General features: G+C 42.4%; 1 protein-coding gene across 1 annotated transcript in view; it reads right to left on the minus strand.

Moving 5' to 3' along the window:
• Window positions 1-13,529, minus strand: part of LOC132831044 (glycoprotein-N-acetylgalactosamine 3-beta-galactosyltransferase 1-like) — a 33,486-nt gene extending 19,957 nt beyond the window's left edge. The window contains exons 1-2 of the mRNA XM_060849096.1: window positions 13,444-13,529; window positions 5,836-6,126 (exon numbers count right to left, since the gene is read on the minus strand). The gene's annotated coding sequence lies outside the window, so the exon portion shown is untranslated. The remainder of the gene's footprint in view (window positions 1-5,835; window positions 6,127-13,443) is intronic.
• Between the last annotated feature and the right edge of the window lie 7,598 nt (window positions 13,530-21,127).

Here is a 21,127-nt window from a genome sequence, read left to right on the forward strand (position 1 = left end):
CCAGGGAAAACAGCCCCAGTCTGTTCAGCCTCTCCCTGTAGCTCAGATCCTCCAACCCTGGCAACAGCCTTGTAAATCTTTTCTGAACCCTTTCAAGTTTCACAATATCTTTCCGATAGGAAGGAGACCAGAATTGCATGCAATATTCCAACAGTAGCCTAACCAATGTACTGTACAGCCGCAACATGACCTCCCAACTCCTATACTCAATACTCTGTCCAATAAAGGAAAGCATACCAAATGCCTTCTTCACTATCCTATCTATCTGCGACTCCATTTTCAAGGAGCTATAAACCTGGACTCCAAGGTCTCTTTGTTCAGCAACACTCCCTAGGACCTTAGCATTAAGTGTATAAGTCCTGCTGAGATTTGCTTTCCCAAAAATGCAGCACCTCGCATTTATTGGAATTAAACTCTGCCACATCTCAGCCCAATGGCCCATCTGGTCTAGATCCTGTTGTAATCTGAGGTAACCCTCTTTGTTGTCCACTACACCTCCAATTTTGGTGTCATCTGAAAACTTGAATACCCTTTCTCTAGCTCTCTGTCCTCCACTGCTTGAAACGTACATTTATCTAACAATTTCCTATTTCAACACAATTCTGTTTTTTTTTAATGCTCTAATTAAGTACTTTGGGGCATTTCATTATGATAATGGTGTGCGCGGTGGCTCAGTGGTTAGCACTGCTGCCTCACAGCACCAGGGACCCGGTTTGATTCCAGCCTTGGGCGACTGTGTGGAGTTTGCACATTTTCCCGTGTTTGCATGGGTTTCCCCTGGGTACTCCAGTTTCCTCCCACAGTCCAAAGATGTACAGGCCAGGTGAATTGGCCATGCTAAATTGCCCATAGTGTTAGATAAATTAGTCAGAAGGAAATGTGTCTGGGTGGGTTACTCTTTGACAGGTCGGTATGGATGTGTTGGGCCAAAGGCCTGTTTCCACACCATGGATATGCTATGTTCTACAATGTATGCAGCGTCTGTTGTGCTTTACAGTCAACTGTGTGTTTCCACTTCATGGGGCATTGGTATCAGTTTTGGAACCGGGGAATCTGTACCGTTGGGACGGTCTCCACCTGAATTGATCAGGTACCAATGTTCTAGCGAAGAGGATAAATAGGGTGGTCAGTAGGACTTTAAACTTCTGAGTTGGGGGGACGGGAAAGTGAAAGTGACAGGGACTATGGAGTTAAATGGAAAGAAAAGCAACAGGATAGCATATGTGCAGGCGGATTTAAACTCGAGGCAGACTGGGAATGCAGCAAAAAGGAAGGATAACTTAGGACATCTTATGACTTCCAATACCTCTAATGATAAAGTTAGCATTAAGGCACTTTACCTGAATGTTTGTAGCATTCGTAACAAAGCAGATGAACTAATGGCACAGATCATAGCGAATGATTATGTGGTAGGCATCACAGAGATGTGGCTACAGGAGGGTCAGGACTGGCAGTTAAACCTCCAAGGATTTTCAACTTATCGAAAATACAGGGAGATGGGCAGAAGAGGTGGGGTTGCCTTGTTAGTTAAGAACAAAATTAAATCTATGGCACTGAATGGCATAGTGTCGGATGATGTGGAGTCTGCGTGGGTGGAATTGAGGAACCACAAAGGCAAACAAACTATAATGGGAGTTATGTACAGACCTCCGAACAGTGGTCAGGACCAGGGGTGCAACATGTACCAGGAAATAGAGAAGGCATGTCAGAAAGGCAAGGTCACGGTGATCATGGAAGACTTCAATATGCAGGTGGACTGGGTAAATAATGTTGCCAGTGGATCCAAACAAAGGGAATTCATGGAATACTTACAGGATGGCTTTTTGGAACAGCTTGTCATGGAGCCCACAAGGGAGCAGGCTATTCTGGACCTAGTGCTATGTAATGAACCAGACTTTATAAAAGATCTTAAAGTAAGGGAACACTTAGGAAACAGCGATCATAATATGGTAGAGTTCAGTCTGCAGTTTGAAAGAGAGAAGGCAAAATCAGATGTAATGGTGTTACAGTTAAATAAAGGTAATTATGAGGGCATGAGAGAGGAACTGACAAAAATAGACTGGAAGCAGAAATGGCAGGAGTTTGTGGGTATAATTGAAGACACTGCACAGAGATTCATCCCCAAGAAAAGAAAGATTACCTGGGGAGGGATTAGACAGCCATGGCTGACAAAGGAAGTCAGGAAATGTATTAAAGAAAAAGAGAGATCTTATAAAGTGGCCAAGAGCAGTAGGAAATCAGAAGATTGGGAAGGCTACAAAAATAAACAGAGGATAACAAAGGGAGAAATAAGGAAGGAGAGGATCAAATATGAAGGTAGGCTAGCCAGCAATATTAGAAATGACAGTAAAAGTTTCTTTCAATACATAAGAAACAAACGACAGGCAAAAGTAGACATTGGGCCACTTCAAACTGATGCTGGAAACCTAGTGATGGGAGATAAGGAAATAGCAGGAGAACTTAACAAGTACTTTGCATCAGTCTTCACAGTGGAAGACATGAGTAATATCCCAACAATTAAAGGGAGTCAGGGGGCTCAGTTGAGTATGGTTGCCATTACAAAAGAGAAAGTGTTAGAAAAGCTAAAAGGTCTTAAAATTGATAAATCTCCTGGCCCTGATGGGATACATCCTAGAGTTCTGAGAGAGGTGGTTGAGGAAATAGTGGAGGCATTGGTTGAGATCTTTCAAAAGTCACTGGAGTCAGGGAAAGTCCCAGATGATTGGAAGATTGCTGTTGTAAACCCCTTGTTCAAGAAAGGATCAAGACAAAAGATGGAAAATTATAGGCCAATTAGCTTAACCTCAGTTGTTGGTAAAATTCTAGAATCCATCATTAAGGATGAGGTTTCTAAATTCTTGGAAGAGCGGAGTCTGATTAGAACAAGCCAACAGGGATTTAGTAAGGGGAGGTCGTGCCTGACAAACCTGTTGGAGTTCTTTGAAGAGGTGACAAGTAGGTTAGACAAGAGAAACCCAGTGGATGTGGTCTATCTAGACTTCCAAAATGCCTTTGATAAGGTGCCACACGGGAGGCTGCTGAGCAAGGTGAGGGCCCATGGTGTTCAAGGTGAGCTACTGGTATGGATTGAGGATTGGCTGTCTGACAGAAGGCAGAGAGTTGGGATAAAAGGTTCTTTTTCGGAATGGCAGCCGGTGACAAGCAGTGTCCCGTAGGGTTCAGTGTTGGGGCCGCAGCTGTTCACATTATATATTAATGATCTGGATGAAGGGACTGGGGGCATTCTAGTGAAGTTTGCCGATGATACGAAGTTAGGTGGACAGGCAGGTAGTACTGAGGAAGTGGGGAGCCTGCAGAAGGATCTAAGACAGTTTGGGAGAGTGGTCCAGCAAATGGCTGATGGAATTCAACATGAGCAAATGCGAGGTCTTGCACTTTGGAAAAAAAGAATAAAAGCATAGACTACTTTCTAAATGGTGAGAAAATTCGTAAAGCCAAAGTACAAAGGGATCTGGGAGCTAGTCGAGGATTCTCTAAAGGTAAACATGCAGGTTGAGTCCATGATTAAGAAAGCGAATGCAATGTTGTCATTTATCTCAAGAGGGTTGGAATATAAAAGCACCATTGTGCTACTGAGACTTTATAAAGCTCTGGTTAGGCCCCATTTGGAGTACTGTATCCAGTTTTGGTCCCCACACCTCAGGTAAAAAGTGAGGTCTGCAGATGCTGGAGATCAGAGCTGAAAATGTGTTGCTGGTTAAAGCACAGCAGGTCAGGCAGCATCCAAGGAACAGGAAATTCGACGTTTCGGGCCAGAGCCCTGATGAATTCGAAACATTGAATTTCCTGTTCCTTGGATGCTGCCTGACCTGCTGTGCTTTAACCAGCAACACATTTTCAGCCCCACACCTCAGGAAGGACATACTGGCACTGGAGCGTGTCCAGCGGAGATTCACACGGATGATCCCTGGAATAGTAGGTCGAACATACGAGGAACGGCTGAGGATCCTGGGATTGTATTCATTGGAGTTTATAAGATTAAGGGGAGATTTAATAGAAACTTACAAGATAATATATGGCTTGGAAAGGGTGGGCGCTCAGAAATTGTTTCCATTAGGCGAGGAGACTAGGATCCGTGGACACAGCCTTAGAATTAGAGGGGGTCAATTCAGAACAGAAATGCGGAGACATTTTTTCAGCCAGAGAGTGATGGGCCTGTGGAATTCATTGCTGCAGAGTGCAGTGGAGGCCGGGACACTAAATATCTTCAAGGCAGAGATTGATAAATTCTTGATGTCACAAGGAATTAAAGGCTACGGGGAGAATGCTGGTGAGTGGAGTTGAAATGCCCATCAGCCATGATTGAATGGCAGAGTGGACTCGATGGGCCAAATGGCCTTACTTCCACTCCTATGTCTTATGGTCTTTGAAAATTCCCAATACCCCGTTATTCTTGTAATGTAGAGAATACCTCAGTCAATTTGCAGAGAGCAAAGTTCCACAAACAGCAATGTGACCAGATTACATTGGATGGGGAATTAATATTGGCTTGCCCTAAACATCAATTCTCCTGCTCCTCAGATGCTGCCTGACCTGTTGTGCTTTTCCAGCACCACACTCGTCTCTAATCTCCAACATCTGCAGTACTCACTTTCGCCTACTTAATATTGGCTCTTTACTTTTCTTTTAAGCAGTGGAAATGAGTCAATGCTAGAGATGATGTGGTCTTGGTATGTATGAAAAAAAAGTACCTCTGCAAATTTCCTCAGGATTGCAGTTAGTGTCAGCCTAGTGTTTTGTGTTTTTTTTAAAGAAAATGGACAGTACCCAATGAGAACCTGTGCTGTGAAATAATCTTTAAAAATCACACAACCCCAGTTTATAGTCCAATGACTTTAATTGGAAGCACTGGCTTTCTGAGCACTGCTCCTTTGTCAGGTGGTTGTTATGAAGGAGCAGTGCTCCAAAAGTTAGTGCTTCCAAATAAACCTGTTGGACTATAACCTGATGTTGTGTAATTTTTAACTTTGTACACCCCAGTCCAACACCGGCATCTCCAAATCATGAAATAATCCGGAATGCTAAGGAAGTGAAAGGTTTGTTTGAATGCAAGTGTTTTCTTTCTCTTTCAAAATTGGATGCATCTTGTATGAATTTTCAGACCTTTAACATTCATCTGTTCTGTTTTATCGACATTAAGACAAATAAAAAAAAATCATGACAGTGGCCTCAGGGCTGGGTTGAAGATGGATTCCCTCTTTATGTCTTCACTAAATGGAGCAGCATACATTCAGCTCCGTGGAAGAGCAACCTATTAAAAATAACTCCAGACATGAATTCCCTCTTCTCCCCCTCCCTCAAATTAATTCCGTTGTGCCCGTAAATAGGATTTCCTTCAGCTGCCGAACACCCCACTGATCACTTCCCTTTCGCCCGTCCTGGTCCATTAACAACCAACAGACCAAGAACAAAAGTGCCTGAATAGTCCATTGTTAAAAGGTGAGTATTGCCTGAAGTGTCGTTTTATTTAACGGCTGAAAGTTCTTCCCACAGAAGATTGTGGGCAACAAACCGCCAGTCAGTACATTTCTATATTTATGTGACATAGAAAGGGCTTGGCAGACATGGGGCAGAATAAATAGAAATCGTGGCTGGAAACAAAACCAAACAACAGCTGTTGAGCGTTAATAAGGCCAGAAAACGACTTCCAAATAAACATCTTACGCCAGTTATAAAATTTCGTTATCCCCTTGCAAAGTTCTCACTTATTTAAAGCCGCGTGGTCATTTTTTTCAGTGATTACAAAAAATTGAATAAAAAAAACATTGTTTAATTTTCTTCAGTATGAGTCGGAGCGGTTTTGTCTGCACTCACCTTTAAACAATGGGCTATTCAGATAGTGGCTGATCTTCACTGGAGCCCTTGGGACCGCTTGGCAACTGTTGCCGCTCCCGAGTCAATTTCGCGGTCTCCGGCCGCAAATACACACATCTCCGAAAAGGGACTGTGCTCCTCACTGCTTGCCCGCTTTTCTTGTTCCAGTCACTGCTATAAACGTTCACTCGTTCACACACTTAAGCCCTGGTCTCCTTCTCCACTTGTCTAAGCTCAAGCGTGGTGCAACTTGTAACATTTCAGCATCCAGCCTCTGGAACGTACAGGAAACTAGGGACCAATGCAGAATTTATTTATTTAATCCTTTATCAAATTTACGCACGCACTCCAGAATGATACTTGAGTCACCTACTCCTTATCTTTTGTTCCCGAGGTGAGTCACCTCCAGACGACTTGCACAGGATCAATTATGCTTTAGGGAAAGAAGGGGGTTAGAGGACGAGGACATGAATTGATGCAATTCCTACTTATAGTGGCATATATGTGGAAAAAAATGTTTTTAAACTGCAAGGTTGGACCACCTTCGATGCTTATACATTAATGGAAAGAGAAGCTTCTAACCACACAGTTGGACATGTTCGATTCCCCTTTACCCACAGGTTGGGAAGTACAACCTGAATATAAGAACACCTTTTTCTTTCACAAATAGGGGTCCACATGTTCCTTGGGTCTGTGGGTGGGTAGGCAGGCACACAAACTACTAATAGTAGCCAAGCAAGTTAATATGACTAAATGGTTTCATTTCTAAAGAGGTAGAATGGGGGGGGGGAAAAAAGTTTGAAACTTGTACAGACCTTTTGTCAGAAAACAGTTGGGGTATTCTAATTCAAACAGTTTTGGTCTCAGTGTGAAAAACAGACACTGTACAGAGTGCAACGGAAGGCTGCTGAGAATGATACCCAAATTGAGGTTATTATTGATCTGGAAAGACTGGGCCAGTTATGACTTGCATTTCTTTTGAAAAGTTTGATCATGTTTTTAAGATTATGAGATGGTTTGATGAGGTTGCTGCAGATATGATGTTGGAGGTCACAATTAGGGATCATAAATATAATTAGTCACTATTAGGACATTAAAGAGAAATATCTCTACCCAAAGAGAGCGTTTTAGCTGGAAATCACTTCCGTAATGAATAGTTGAGGTGAACAACATTGAGGCATCTAAGGGGAAGCTAGATAAACCCATCAGGAAAGAATAGAAAGTCACATCAAATAGGTAGATGAGAAAGCACAAGAAGACTGTGAAGAACTAGAACGCCAACATGGTCCTGTTGGACCAAATGACCTATTTCTGTGCAGTAAATAGTTTATATAAATTACTTTGATCTTAGAGTAGGATAAAAGGTCAACACAACATTGAGGGCTGAAAGGCCTGTACTGTGCTGTACTGTTTTACGTTCTATATATTTTGTTCAACTATGAATGCTTGATTTGTTCAAATGTGCCTTTTTGATTAATGAGATTTCATAGAATTGGCATAGATTTCCAAACAATGAGCATCTCTTTATTTCATTTATTACAAATAAATTGAGGAGAAAGTGAAGACTGCAGATGCTGGAGATCAGAGCTGAAAATGTGTTGCTGGAAAAGCGCCTGCTGCACTTTTCCAGCAACACATTTACAAATAAATTGCCTTTGTTTTACTTCCACCATATTCATTTTATGGATAATTTCGTACAAGATTATGATGGAATTGAAAGATACTCTAAAGAGTCACCTAGTGTGCAGAAACTGCAACTTCATTGGGACAGTTGATGTGGCAAAATTGAAGAGTAAGACTATAGACACATATAGAATTATAGAGATGTACAGCATGGAAACAGATCCTTCGGTCCAACCCATCCATGCCGACCAGATATCCCAACCCAATCTAGTCCCACCTGCCTTAAAAAATAACTAAAATATTTATAGTCTAAAATATGAGATGAAAGGGAACCTATACAATTAAAGTTTTTCTGTTGGATCTTAATATATTAAATAACAATAATAGATAGTAGTCTTTTTTTAGATTTACTGGATTTGGTTCTATTTCAGATGGGAATAGGTCATTCAGACCCCCAAGTATGCAGTACCATACAATAAGATTATGTTTTATCCTAATTTAATCATTCACCCTCACTCCATCTCCTCAATACCTTTGGTTATCAAATATCTGGTCTACCTCAGATTTAAAATTGAGCCGTCATATAGTACACCGTTATTGAGAAGTTAACATCCTTCTTGAATGTTCTAACTCTGACACTAACACTATCGGGCATTATTTTCATCCAGCAGAAATAGTTTTTCATCATCTTTGAATCAATTCAAAAATCCTAATAGCCTCAAATTATCTCATATCCTTCAATATTTCAAGGGATATTCCAATGTACATTTAACAGTAACAAAACACCCTCCACCTTGTAAAATGGCTCTCCAGAACTTCAGGTTAATGTACAGTTAGCTTGCTTGATTTTGTTTTATTTCACTATAACACATTAGTGATCTGTGTATATGGACCCTAAAATATTTTTGGACCTCTATTGTTCCCAGTATTTCAACACTTATCATTTTAAAAAATTTTAAAACCGACTGCCTCACACTTACCTGCAATGAAACTGATGTCCTCATTCACCTAAACTATCGATGTTTTATGCTTCTGACTAACAACTATGTCACCAAACCATGTGTTATTTATTTGGCGACAGTTCTTTATTGTATTACTTATGAATAAATATGGAGAATAGTTGAGATTCTAGCTTAGTTACTTGATCATTAAATATATTCAAGGGTGAGATTGACTATTTTAATCATCAAGGCAATCAAAGGTTATGGGGAATAGGTTGGAAAGTGGAGTTGAGGACTCAGTTCAGCCAAGTGCTCATTAAATGGCGGAGGAGATTTGATGGACTGAATGACCTACATCTGTTTCTATGTCGTATGGTCTTACTGTTGTAGGACATTGCTAGTTGTTTCCTTCCGATTCAAACATGTAACCATTATTTCTACTTCCTGTTTATTGCTGTTGAAATCAATCTCTCAATTGGGTAAATATTTGGTCTTCAATTCCAAAGCTTTAATTTTATCTCACTGTTTCTTCGACAGAACTTTATATAATGCTTTCTGAGCATCCATTTAAATGACACAATAGCTGGCTGCTTAAGTAACTTCTTCAAAGTTCTATTCGGTTCAGTCAACCTCAGCTAGCATGGGCTGTATTTTACAAGTCTCCACCAGATGTGATTTGGCTGAGGAACATAAAATAGATTGGCTAGCTGGCTCAATACCTTCCCACCCACTCCTAGTTGACCCCATAATACACTAGGTGTTTGGGTGCCAAAATCCAGTGCTCACTTACTGTATTTAAGCAAATAATTAAATGTTAATTTTTTTCTGAACAAGCCAATTAACCTGAATGTTACACTGCATATGCCATAATATGGCTGATTTGAGCAGATAGGTGAAGGTGGACAGCTCATTTACAAAAATATTTAAAGGATGAAAAGAAAGAAATGCTTTCGGGAAGGAGACCATCATGTGAATTCTGAAGATAGTAGCCATCTCCCATTCCTTCCTGACTGCCTGTTCTCTCTTTTGGGGGAGGTCACAAGGAGACCTCGGGAAAAAATTGGGTGTGGTTTTCACAGGCCAACCCTGACCCTCCAAAATCCTGAACTACACCCAGACTGGGTCGATGGAGACCAATCCCCTAACCCAGAAGGTACCTCCTGGTACTTCAGTGACTATAAATTGAGTGTTTAAGGGCCTTAATCGGTAGGAGGACAGGAAGGTTGACCATGGATGTTTCTGCTCATAATCTAATTGTTGAGGTGGTGGGGTCAGGTATCCCTCAGGTGCAAAGAAGCTAGATTATTTCTCCTTCCGGCAGAAAGAAAATTCTGCATAGATGAGCACATACATGATTATTCTTCTAGAGATGAACATAACACTATATATATATATATATATATATACATTTCAAGAGGATCACAGGCTTGTAATTTCTTTGATAATTTGATAGGTTCAACCTAGGCAAGTTGAATTTAAAAGTCGTACAGAGAAGAGGATTTTCAGTTAGCAGAGGCTTTTTAAAGTTGAATTTCCAGGATATTAGTTTTCAGGTGATTTTAAATGTGGAACAGAAATTACTGGGCTCAACAGGTCTGGCAGCAAATGTGAAGAGAAATCCGTTAACATTTCGGATCTGGTGATCCTTCCTCAGAACTGTTGCAGTTCTAAGGTAAGGTCACCGGACCCGAAATGCCATCTCTTTCTCTGCACAGATGCTGCCAGACCTGCTGAGCTTTTCTAGCAATTTCTGTTTTTGTTTCTGATTTACAGCATCCACACTTCTTTCAGTTTTATTAAAGCTTGAACAGGTTGGGAACAGGGGAAGGTGTTGTTGTTCTTCTTCAACTTTCAAAGTACCTCTCTTCATTCACTGGCCAGATGATGTTCAACTAGCTCAATGCATTCTGTTGGAACTGTCTTTGCAGAACTGCTTCTAATGGGCTGAGAAGTGGTAGATGGAGTTTAATTCAGATAAATGCGAGGTGCTGCATTTTGGGAAAGCAAATCTTAGCAGGACTTATACACTTAATGGGAAGGTCCTAGGTAGTGTTGATGAACAAAGAGACCTTGGAGTGCAGGTTCATAGCTCCTTGAAAGTGGAGTCTCAGGTAGATAGGATAGTGAAGAAGGCGTTTGGTATGCTTTCCTTTGTTGGTCAGAGTATAAGAGTACAGGAGTTGGGAGGTCATGTTGCGGCTGTACAGGACATTGGTTAGGCCACTGTTGAAATATCGCGTGCAATTCTGGTCTCCTTCCTATCGGCAAGGTGTTGTGAAACTTGAAAGGGTTCAGAAAAGATTTACAAGGATGTTGCCAGGGTTGGAGGATTTGAGCTATGGGGAGAGGTTGAACAGGCTGGGGCTGTTTTCCCTGGAGCATCGGAGGCTGAGGGGTGACCTTATGGAGGTTTACAAAATTATGAGGGGCATTGATAGGATAAATAGACAAAGTCTTTTCCCTGGGATCAGGGAGTCCAGAACTAGAGGGCATCGGTTTAGGGTGAGAGGGGAAAGATATAAAAGACACCTAAGGGCCAACCTTTCCACGCAGAGGGTGGTATGTGTATGGAATGAGCTGCCAGAAGATGTGGTGGAGGTTGGTACAATTGCAACATTTAAGAGGCATTTGGATGGGTATATGAATAGAAAAGTTTTGGAGGGATATGGGCCGGATGATGGCAGGTGGGACTAGATTGGGTTGGGATATCTGGTCGGCATGGACTGGTTGGACCGAAGGGTCTGTTTCTGTGCTGTACATCTGTGACTCTTTGTCAAATTGCTTTCTTCATCATGTGAGTTCCACACGTTCAAGGGACAAGGAAAGTGAAAATACTAAAGCCAAGCTTGCAGATGACACAAAAATAGGTGGAACGTTAGCACCTGAAGGTGGTGAGGATAACACACAGTCTGCAAAGCGATGGATAAGGGTTAAGTGAGTGAGCAAAATCTTAGCAGATGGAAAATTATGTGGGAAAACAAACACTATGCACTTTGGCAGGATGAATAGGGTATCTGAACATTACTTAAGTGGAGGAAGCTACAGAAAAGAGGGACTGGGGAATCCTCATGCATGAATTCCAAAAGTGAGCACACAAGTTCAGTGGATAACAGGGAAGGCAAATGGAATGCTGGCCTTTATTTCAAAGCAAATGGAATATAAAAGTAGTGATAGCAAGTTTTGAGATTTGGAGCTCATGTTGGGGTTCTGGATGTAAGTTTGCTCGATGAGCTGGAAAGTGCATTTTCAGACATTTCATCACCATACTAAGTAATATTATCGGTGAGCCTCCGGTGAAGCACTGGTGTTATGACCTGCTTTCTATTTATGTGTTTAGGTTTCCTTAAGTTGGTGATGTCATTTCCTAAAGGGGTTATGTCATTTCCCATTCTTTTTCTCAGAGAGCAGTAAATGGGGTCCAAGTCGATGTGTTTGTTGGGAGAGTTCTGGTTGGAATGTCTTGCTTCTAGGAATTCTTGTTCATGTCTGTTTGGCTTGTCCTAAGATGGATGTGTTATCTCAGTCGAGGTGGTGTCCTTCCTTATCTGTTTGTAAGGATACAAGTCATAGTGGGTCATGTCTGTTTGTGACTAGTTGATGTTCATGTATCCTGGTGGCTAGTTTTCTGCCTGTTTGTCCAATGTAATGTTTGTTACAGTTCTTCCAAGTTATTCTGTAAATGATGTTAGTTTTGCTTGCTGTCTGTAGGGGGTCTTTTTAAGTTCATTAGCTGCTGTTTAGTGTGTCGGTGGGTTTGTGGGCTACCATGATGCCAAGGGGTATGAGTAGTCTGGCAGTCATTTCTGTGATATCTATGATGTAGGGAACAGTAGCTAGGGTTCCTGGATGTGTTTTGTCTGCTTGTTTGGGTTTGTTGCTGAGAAATTGGCGGACTGTGTTCATTGGGTACTCATTCTTTTTGAATATGCTGTATAGGTGATTTTTCTCTGTGCTGCAGTGTGTGGCGGCTCGTTGGAATAATGTTCTAATGCAACTTTGTTTGTGGGTGTTGGGATGATTGCTTCTGACGTTCTTAGATGTGGCAGTAGAGCAAACAGCCAATGGGGAACTTCAAACCAGTGTCTACAGGAAAACAACACGTACGGACTATCCATTGAACTACAGAAGAGGAAGGACATCACTTCGACTGGGACAACACATCCACCCTAGGACAAACACATAAATAGAAAGCAGGTCATATACCAGTGCTTCATCGGAAGCTCACTGGTGATGTTCCCTAGTGTGGTGACAAAACATGCAAAAGTGAATCTTCCAGTTCAGTGAGCAAACTTACATTCATAAAGTTTAAAAACCTCACAACACCAGGCTATTGTCCAACAGGTTTATTTGGAAACACTAGCTTTCAGAGCACTGCTCCTTCATTAAGTGGAGTATAAGATCGTAAGACACAGAATTTATAACAAAAGTTTACAGTGTGATGTAACTGAAATTATACATTGAAAAAGACTTGGATTGTTTAAGTCTCTCATCTTTTAGAATGGACATTTTGGTTTCAGTTCTTTCGTATGTAAATTGTAGAAATTTTTTAAAGTTACATTCTCAAGTGAACTTTAACAATTGATGTCATGTCAGCCCAGATAATGCATTTAAGGTGCGAGGTGCCCTGTGCGAGACTATCTGTGCCACAATATTCAGACTGATTCTAATCTAAAAAACGGACTTACAGAATCTTACATGGATTCATGCACTTTTTGAGCAAAATAAAATGCAATTCTGCAAGTGCAAATTCACCCCACCAGCTTATATGTGCATGTGTGTGTGTGGGGTTATGAGTGTCTGTGAGACGGTGTGTATATGTGTGTGAGTGTAAAGTGGTATAAGTCTGTGAGAGGATGCATGTGTGCATGAGAGTGTTATGAGAGACAGCTAGCATATGAGAGTTGGTCTGTGTGTGTATGGACCTGTCTGATTATCTGTGAATGTGCATCTGTTTGTTTGTGTGTCTGCGTATAGTGCAGTGGGGTCACCTGTAGCTTGACATGAACCCAAGGTCTCAGTTGAGGCCATCCCCATGGGTACCAACCTCTGCTCGGCCACTTTGCATTGTTGCCTGTCCCGATGTCAGCCTTGGAGGATGGTCACCCGAATATCTGAGGTCGAATGTCCCGGACTGTTGAAGTGTTCTCTGACTGGGAGGGAACATTCCTGTCTGTTGATTGTTGTGCAGTGTCCATTCATCAGTTGCTGTAGCCTCTGCAAATGCCTTAAGGCATCCTTGCCTGCAGTGTATGAGATACATAATGTTGGCTGAGTCGCATGAGTACCTGCCACCTACATGGTGGGAGGTGTCCCCAAGTGTAATGATGGTATCTGTGTTGACACTCTGACACGTCTTGCAGCATCTACCGTGATAAAGTTTAATGGTGTTGTCCTGCGTACATCCATAAAAGTAGTGAGTTTTTGTGAAAGTTATACAGGGCACTTGTCAGACAGTTGCTGGAGTTCAGTGAACAGTTTTAGGCCTCTTGGCTAAGGAAAGGTAGATTGGCATTGGAGGTAGTCCAGGAAACATTCACAAGGCTGATACCAGGCATGGAGGGATTGTGTTATGAGGAGAGGTTGGCCCTGTACTTATTGAAATTTAAATGAATAAGATGTGACTTTATTGAAACATATCAGATTCTTAGGGGACTGGACAAGTTAGATGCAAACAGGTTGTTTCCCTATGTAAAAAAAAGTATAGATTCACAGGCCATTATCTCAGAAGAAGGAACTACACCGTGGGCAGCTTGGTGGTTAGCATTGCTGCCTCACAGCGCCAGGGACACGGGTTCAATTCTCACCTCGGGCAACTGTCTGTGTGGAGTTTGCACATTCTACCCATTTCTGAGTGGGTTTCCTCTGGGTGTTCCAGTTTCCTCGCACAGTCCAAAGATGTGCAGGAAAGTTGAATTGGCTATGCTAAATTTCCCGTAGTGTTAGGTGGATTAGTCGGGGTAAAATGTTGGGGAATGGGTCTGGCTGGGTTGGTGTGGGCCTGTTTTCACATTGTAGGTAATCTAATCATTTAAGAAAAAGATGAGGAAAAATTTCTTCTGAGGGTACTGAATCTGTGGAATTCTTCCCTGCAGAGGACAGTCAAGGCTGGGTCGTTAAGACAGATTTTTGAATAGTCAGGGAATCGAGAGGAAAAGGTAGAAAAGTGGAGTTAAGAGCTGCGTGGTCATCCATGATTTCATTAAATGGTAGGGCAGACTCAATGGCCTGAATGACTTCTGTTCCTACACATTCTGGTCCTTCTCCAAAAATGTTAGACAGTTGAGTCAATAATATAACTTTTGTCGTATATTTCACACCTGGACCCAACCACCTTCAGCTGCCTCATCAATAACCTTCCCTTCATCGGACAGAAGTGCGAAGATTGCACAATTTTCAGCACTGGTTATGGCTCCTCATATAATGAAATAATCCATGTCCAAACAGAGTCATAGAGATGTACAGCACGGAAACAGACCCTTCGGTCCAACCTGTCCATGCCAACTAGATATCCCATCTCAATCTAGTCCCACCTGCCAGCACCCGGCCTATATCCCTCCAAACCCCTTCTATTCATATATCATCCAAATGCCTTTTAAATATTGCAATTGTACCAGCATCCACCACTTCTCTGGCAGCTCATTCCATTTACGTACCACCCTCTGAGTGAAAAAGTTGCCACTTAGGTCTCTTGTATATCTTTCCCCACTTATGTCCTAAACCTATGACCTCTAGCTCTGGAATTCCCCACCCCAGGGAAAAGACTTTATCTATCTATTTATCCTATCCATGCCCCTCATAATTTTGTAAACCTCTATAAGGTCACCCCTCAGCTTCCGACAATCCAGGAAAAACAGCCCCAGCCTGTTCAGACTCTCCCTGTAGTTCAAATTCTCCAACCCTGGCAACATCCTTGTAAATCTTTTCTGAATCCTTTCAAGTTTCAAAACATCATTCTGATAGGAAGGAGACCAGAATTGCACGCAATATTCTAACAGTGGCCTAACCAATGTCCTGTAGAGCTGCAATATGACCTCCCAATTCCTGTACTCAATACTCTGACCAATAAAGGAAAGTATACCAAACACCTTCTTCACTATCCTTTCTACCTGCAACTCCACTTTCAAGGAGCTATGAACCTGCACTCCAAGGTCTCTTTGTTCAGCAACACTCCCCAAGACCTTACCATTAGGTGTATAAGTCCTGCCAAGATTTGCTTTCCGAAAATGCAGCACCTCGCATTTATCTAAATTAAACTCCATCTGCCATTTCTCAGCCCATTGGCTCATCTGATCAAGATCCTGGTGTAATCTGAGGTAACCCTCTTCGCTGTCCACTACACCTCCAATTTTGGTGTTATCTGCAAACTTACTAACTGTACCTCTTATGCTCGCATCCAAATCATTTATGTAAATGACAAAAAGTAAAGGGCCCAGTACCGATCCTTGTGGCACTCCACTGGTCACAGTTCTCCATTCTGAAAAACCCTCCACCACCACCTCTGTCTTCTACCTTGAGCCAGTTCTGTATCCAAATGGCTAGTTCTCCCTGTATTCCATGAGATCTAACCTTGCTAACCAGTCTCCCATGAGGAACCTTGTCGAACGCCTTACTGAAGTCCATATAGATCACATTTACCAGTCTGCCCTCATCAATCCTCTTTGTTACTTCTTCAAAAAACCCAATCAAGTTTGTGAGACATGATTTCCCACAGACAAAGCCATGTTGACTATTCCTAATCAGTCCTTGCCTTTCCAAATACATGTACATCCTGTCCCTCAGGATTCCTTCCAACAACTTGCCCACCACCGACGTCAGGCTCACTGGTCTATAGTTCCTTGGCTTGTCCTTACCACGCTTCTTAAACAGTGGCACCATGTTATCCAACCTCTAGTCTTCCGGCACCTCAGCTTTGACTTTGATGATACAAATATTTCAGCAAGAGGCCCATGAATCACTTCCCTGGCTTCCCACAGAGTTCCCACCCCTGATCAAGTCGTGGCGATTTATCCACTTTTAAGTGTTTCAAGATATCCAGCACTCTAATATGAACGTTTTTCACAATGTTACCATCTATTTTCCTACGTTCTATATCTTCCATGTCCTTTGCCATCGTAAATACGGATGCAAAATACTCATTTGGTATCTGCCCCATCTCCTGCGGCTCCACACAAAGGCCGCCTTGCTGATTTTGAGCGGCCCATTCTCCTTAATGTATTGTGAAAACCCTTTGGATTCTCCTTAATTCTATTTGTCAAAGACATTCATGCTCCCTTTTTGTCCTCCTAATTTCCCTCTTATGTATACTCCTATTGCCTTTATACTCTTCTAAGGATTCACTCGGTCTATCTTGTCTTTGCCTCTCATATGCTTCCTTCTTTTTCTTAACCAAACCCTCAATTTCTTTACTGCAAATGTGTTGCTGGTCAAAGCACAGCAGGTTAGGCAGCATCTCAGGAATAGATCCAGCATTCTCTATACCTACCAGCCTTCCCTTTCACCTTGACAGGAATATACTTTCTCTGGAAAAATCGTTATCTCATTTCTGAAGACTTCCCATTTTCCAGCAATCTCTTTACCTGTGAACATCTGTCTCCAATCAGCTTTTGAAAGTTCTTACCTAATAGTGTTAAAATTGGCCTTTCTCCAATTCAAACTTCAACTTTTAGATCTGTTCTATCCTTTTCCATCACTATTTTAGATCAAATAGAATTATGGTTGCTGGCCACAAAGTGCACCTCCACTGACACCTCAGTCACCTGCCCTGCCTTACTTCCCAAGAGTAGGTCAAGTTTTGCACCTTCTCGAGTAGGTACATCCACATACTGAATCAGAAATTTTTCTTGTACACACTTAACAAATTCCTCTCCATCTAAACCCTTAACATTATGGCAGTCCCAGTCGATGTTTGGAAAGTTAAAATCCCCCACCATAACCACCCAATGATTCTTACAGATAATTGAGATCGCCTTACAAATTTGTTTCTCAATTTCCCTCTGACTATTAGGGGGTCTATAACACAATCCCAATAAGGTGATCATCCCTTTCTTATTTCTCAGTTCCACCCAAATAACTTCCCTGGATGTATTTCCGGGAACATCCTCCCTCTGTACAGCTGTAATGCTACCCCTTATCAAAAACACCACTCCCCTTCCTTTCTTGCCTCCTTTCTATTCTTCCTGTAGGATTTGTATCCTGGAACATTAAGCTGCCAGTCCTGCCCATCCCTGAGCCATGTTTCTATTGCTATGTTATCCCAGTCCCATGTTCCTAACCATGCCCTGAGTTCACCTGCCTTCCCTGTTTGGCCCGTTGCATTGAAATAAAAGCAGTTTAAATTATTAGTCCTATCTTGTCCCTGCCTGCCCTGACTGTTTGACTAGCTTCTGTTCTCAACTGTACCAGTCTCACTAACTCCTCACTATCTCCTTGGGTCCCACCCCCCCCCCCCCAACCTTACTAGTTTAAATCTTCGCCAGCAGTTCCAGCAAATTTCCCTGCCAGTATATTAGTCCCCTTCCAATTTAGGTGCAAGCCGTCCTTCTTGTACAGGTCACTTCTATTCCAAAAGAGACTTCAATGATCCAAAAATGTGAATCCTTCTCCCATACACCAGCTTCTCAGCCATGCATTCATCTCCTCTATCCTCCTATTCCTGCCCTCACCAGCTCATAGCACCGGGAGTAATCCAGATATTACTACTCTTGAGGACCTCCTTTTTAAATTCCTGCCTAACTCTCTGTAATCTCCCTTCAGAATCTCAACTTTTTCCCTTCCTATGTCGTTGGTTCCAATGTGGACAATGACCTCTTGCTGGTCCCTCTCCCCTTGAGAACATTCTGTACCCTCTCTGAGACATCCTTGATCCTGGCAACAGGGAAGCAACACACCATTCTGATTTTTCACTGCTGGTCACAGAAACATCTGTCTGTACCTCGGACTAGAGAGTCCCCTCACACAATTGATCTCTTGGAACCCGACATACCCCTCGTTGCATTAGAGCCAGTCTCAATACCAGAATCTTGGCTGCTCGTGCTATTTCCCCAGTGAATCTATCACCCCCTACATTTTCCAAAACAGCATACTTGTTTGAAATGGGGATAGCCACAGAAGACTTCTGGACCACCAGCCTACTTCTCTTTACCTTTCCTGGAGCTAACCCATCTATGTGACTGGATCTGAGACTTTCCTCCCTTCCTATAACTGCCATCCATCACATACCATTGCTGCTGCTCCTGGAATTTGAGGAAATCACCTCCAACACCTAAAATACCTCAAAAAAGGAGCAGCTGTTACAGCCAGAAATTTTTCCCGTCCTCTATCTTGGATTATCCAGAATTCTTGTCTACTTAGAATGTTTATACCTTGTAAAATTAATAAGTTCCATTGCTCTTCTGTAGTAAAGCGCAGCAAAACCTGGATAATATCAAGCTTAGGCTGACAAGTGGCAAGTAACATTCATGACATACAAATGACAGGCAATGTTCATCTCCAATAAGTGACAATCCAATCATCATCCCTTGAATTCAATGGCATTACCATCACAGAATCTCCCATTATCAACATCCTAGGGAGTAGCATTAACCAGAAATTGCACTGGAGTAGCCAGATATATACTGTGGCTACAAGAGCAGCTCAGAGGCTAGGAATCCTCCAGCATATAATTCACTTCCTGACTCACCAAAGCCTGCTCACCATCTGCAAGGCACAAGTCAGGAATATGATGTAATTAACACTCTTCACTTGCCTGGATGAGGAGAGTTCCAACAACAGTCAAGAAGCTTGACACCATCCAGGACAAAGCAGCCTGCTTGACTGGCATCACATCCACTCCTTCCACCATGAACGCTCAGCAGTAGCGGTATGTACCATCTACAAGATGTCCTGCAAAAATTCACCAGCACTCTTTAGACAGTACCTTTTTTTATCACCCAGAACGTTTCTATCTAGAACAACAAGGTCATTCGGTAATTGGAAATACCACCACCTGTGTGTTGCCCTCCAAGCCACTGGTCATGCTGACTTGGAAATATATCGCCGTTCCTTCAGTGTCACTGGTAAATATTGCTGGCATTCCCTCCCTAACAGCATGTGGGTCTACCAAAAGCACACAGTCTGCAGTGGGTTAAGAAGTGGGTTAAATGCTGCCCTAGCCAGTGGTGCCCACAACCAGAGAATGAATAAAATAAAAACATCTTGAGATTTTGAATCAGACTGTGTCTTGTACTATTTTCAAGAAAAAAAATTGATCAATTTGGAAGGCTCCTTTTGTCTTCTCTTAAAACATGAAACAGGGAAAAACTGGTCAAGTAACTGTGATGGCCATTATTTTGCTTTAGAATAAATATTGAAATTAGTTTGAAGTTAAGAACATAAAGGGATGTATAACAGGTGGAAGTATTGGATAATCTATCAATATCTTATGCAATTCTGGTTTCCATCCTATAGGAAGGATGTTGTGAAACTTAAAGGATTAAGAAAAGATTTACAAGGACGTTACCAGGGTTGAAGGGTTTGAGCTATTGGGAGAGGTTCAACAGTTGTGGTTCTGTTCACCGAGCTGGGAGTTTGTGTTGCAAATGTTTTGTCACCTTTCTAGGTGACATCCTCAGTGCTTGGGAGCCTCCTGTGAAGCGCTTCTGTGATGTTTCCTCTGGTATTTATCTCTGCCGCTGCCGGTTGTCAGTTCTTGCTGTCTGCTGCAATGGTCGGTATACTGGGTCCAGGTCGATGTGTTTGTTGATAGAATCTGTGGATGAGTGCCATGCCTCTAGGAATTCCCTGGCTGTTCTCAGTTTGGCTTGCCCTATAATAGTAGCGTTGTCCCAGTCAAATTCATGTTGCTTGTCATCTGCGTGTGTGGCTACTAAGGATAGCTGGTCGTGTCGTTTCGTGGCTAGTTGGTGTTCACGGATGCGGGTCGTTAGTTTTCTTCCTGTTTGTCCTATGTAGTGTTTTGTGCAGTCCTTGCATGGGATTTTTTTACCATGCAAAATCCCATGCAAGGACTGCACAAAACACTACACATCGACCTGGACCCAATATACCGGCCACTGCAGCGGACAGCAAGAACTGACAACCGGAAGCGGCAGAGACAAGCCACTATAAATGCTGGAGGAAACATCACAGAAGCGCTTCACAGGAGGCTCCCAAGCACTGAGGATTTCACCTAGAAAGGGGACGAAACGTTTGCAACACAAACTCCTAGCTCGACGAACAGAACCACAACAATGAGCACCCGAGCTACAAATCTTCTCCCAAACTTTGAGAGGTTCAATAGACAGGGGCTGTTTTTCCTGGAGTGTCAGAGGCTGAGGGGTGACCTTATAGAGGTTTATAAAAACGAGGAGAAAGTGAGGACTGCAGATGCTGGAGATCAGAGCTGAAAATGTGTTGCTGGAAAAGCGCAACAGGTCAGGCAGCATCCAAGGAACAGGAGAATCGACGTTTCGGGCATAAGCCCTTCTTCAGGAGGGCTTATGCCCGAAACATCGATTCTCCTATAAAAACGAGGGGCATGGTTGGGATAAATAGACAAGATCTTTCCCTGGTTGGGGGAGTTCAGAACTAAAGTGCATAGGATTTAGGGTGAGAGGGGAAAGATTTAAAAGGAACCAAAGGGGCAACTTTTTCATGCAAAGGGTGGAATGTGTATGGAATGAGATGCCACAGGAAATGGTGGAAGCTGGTTCAATTACAACATTTAAAAGGCATCTGGATGGGTACATGAA

The sequence above is a fragment of the Hemiscyllium ocellatum genome, chromosome 32 (assembly GCF_020745735.1).
Source record: "Hemiscyllium ocellatum isolate sHemOce1 chromosome 32, sHemOce1.pat.X.cur, whole genome shotgun sequence".
Classification (NCBI taxonomy): domain Eukaryota; kingdom Metazoa; phylum Chordata; class Chondrichthyes; order Orectolobiformes; family Hemiscylliidae; genus Hemiscyllium; species Hemiscyllium ocellatum.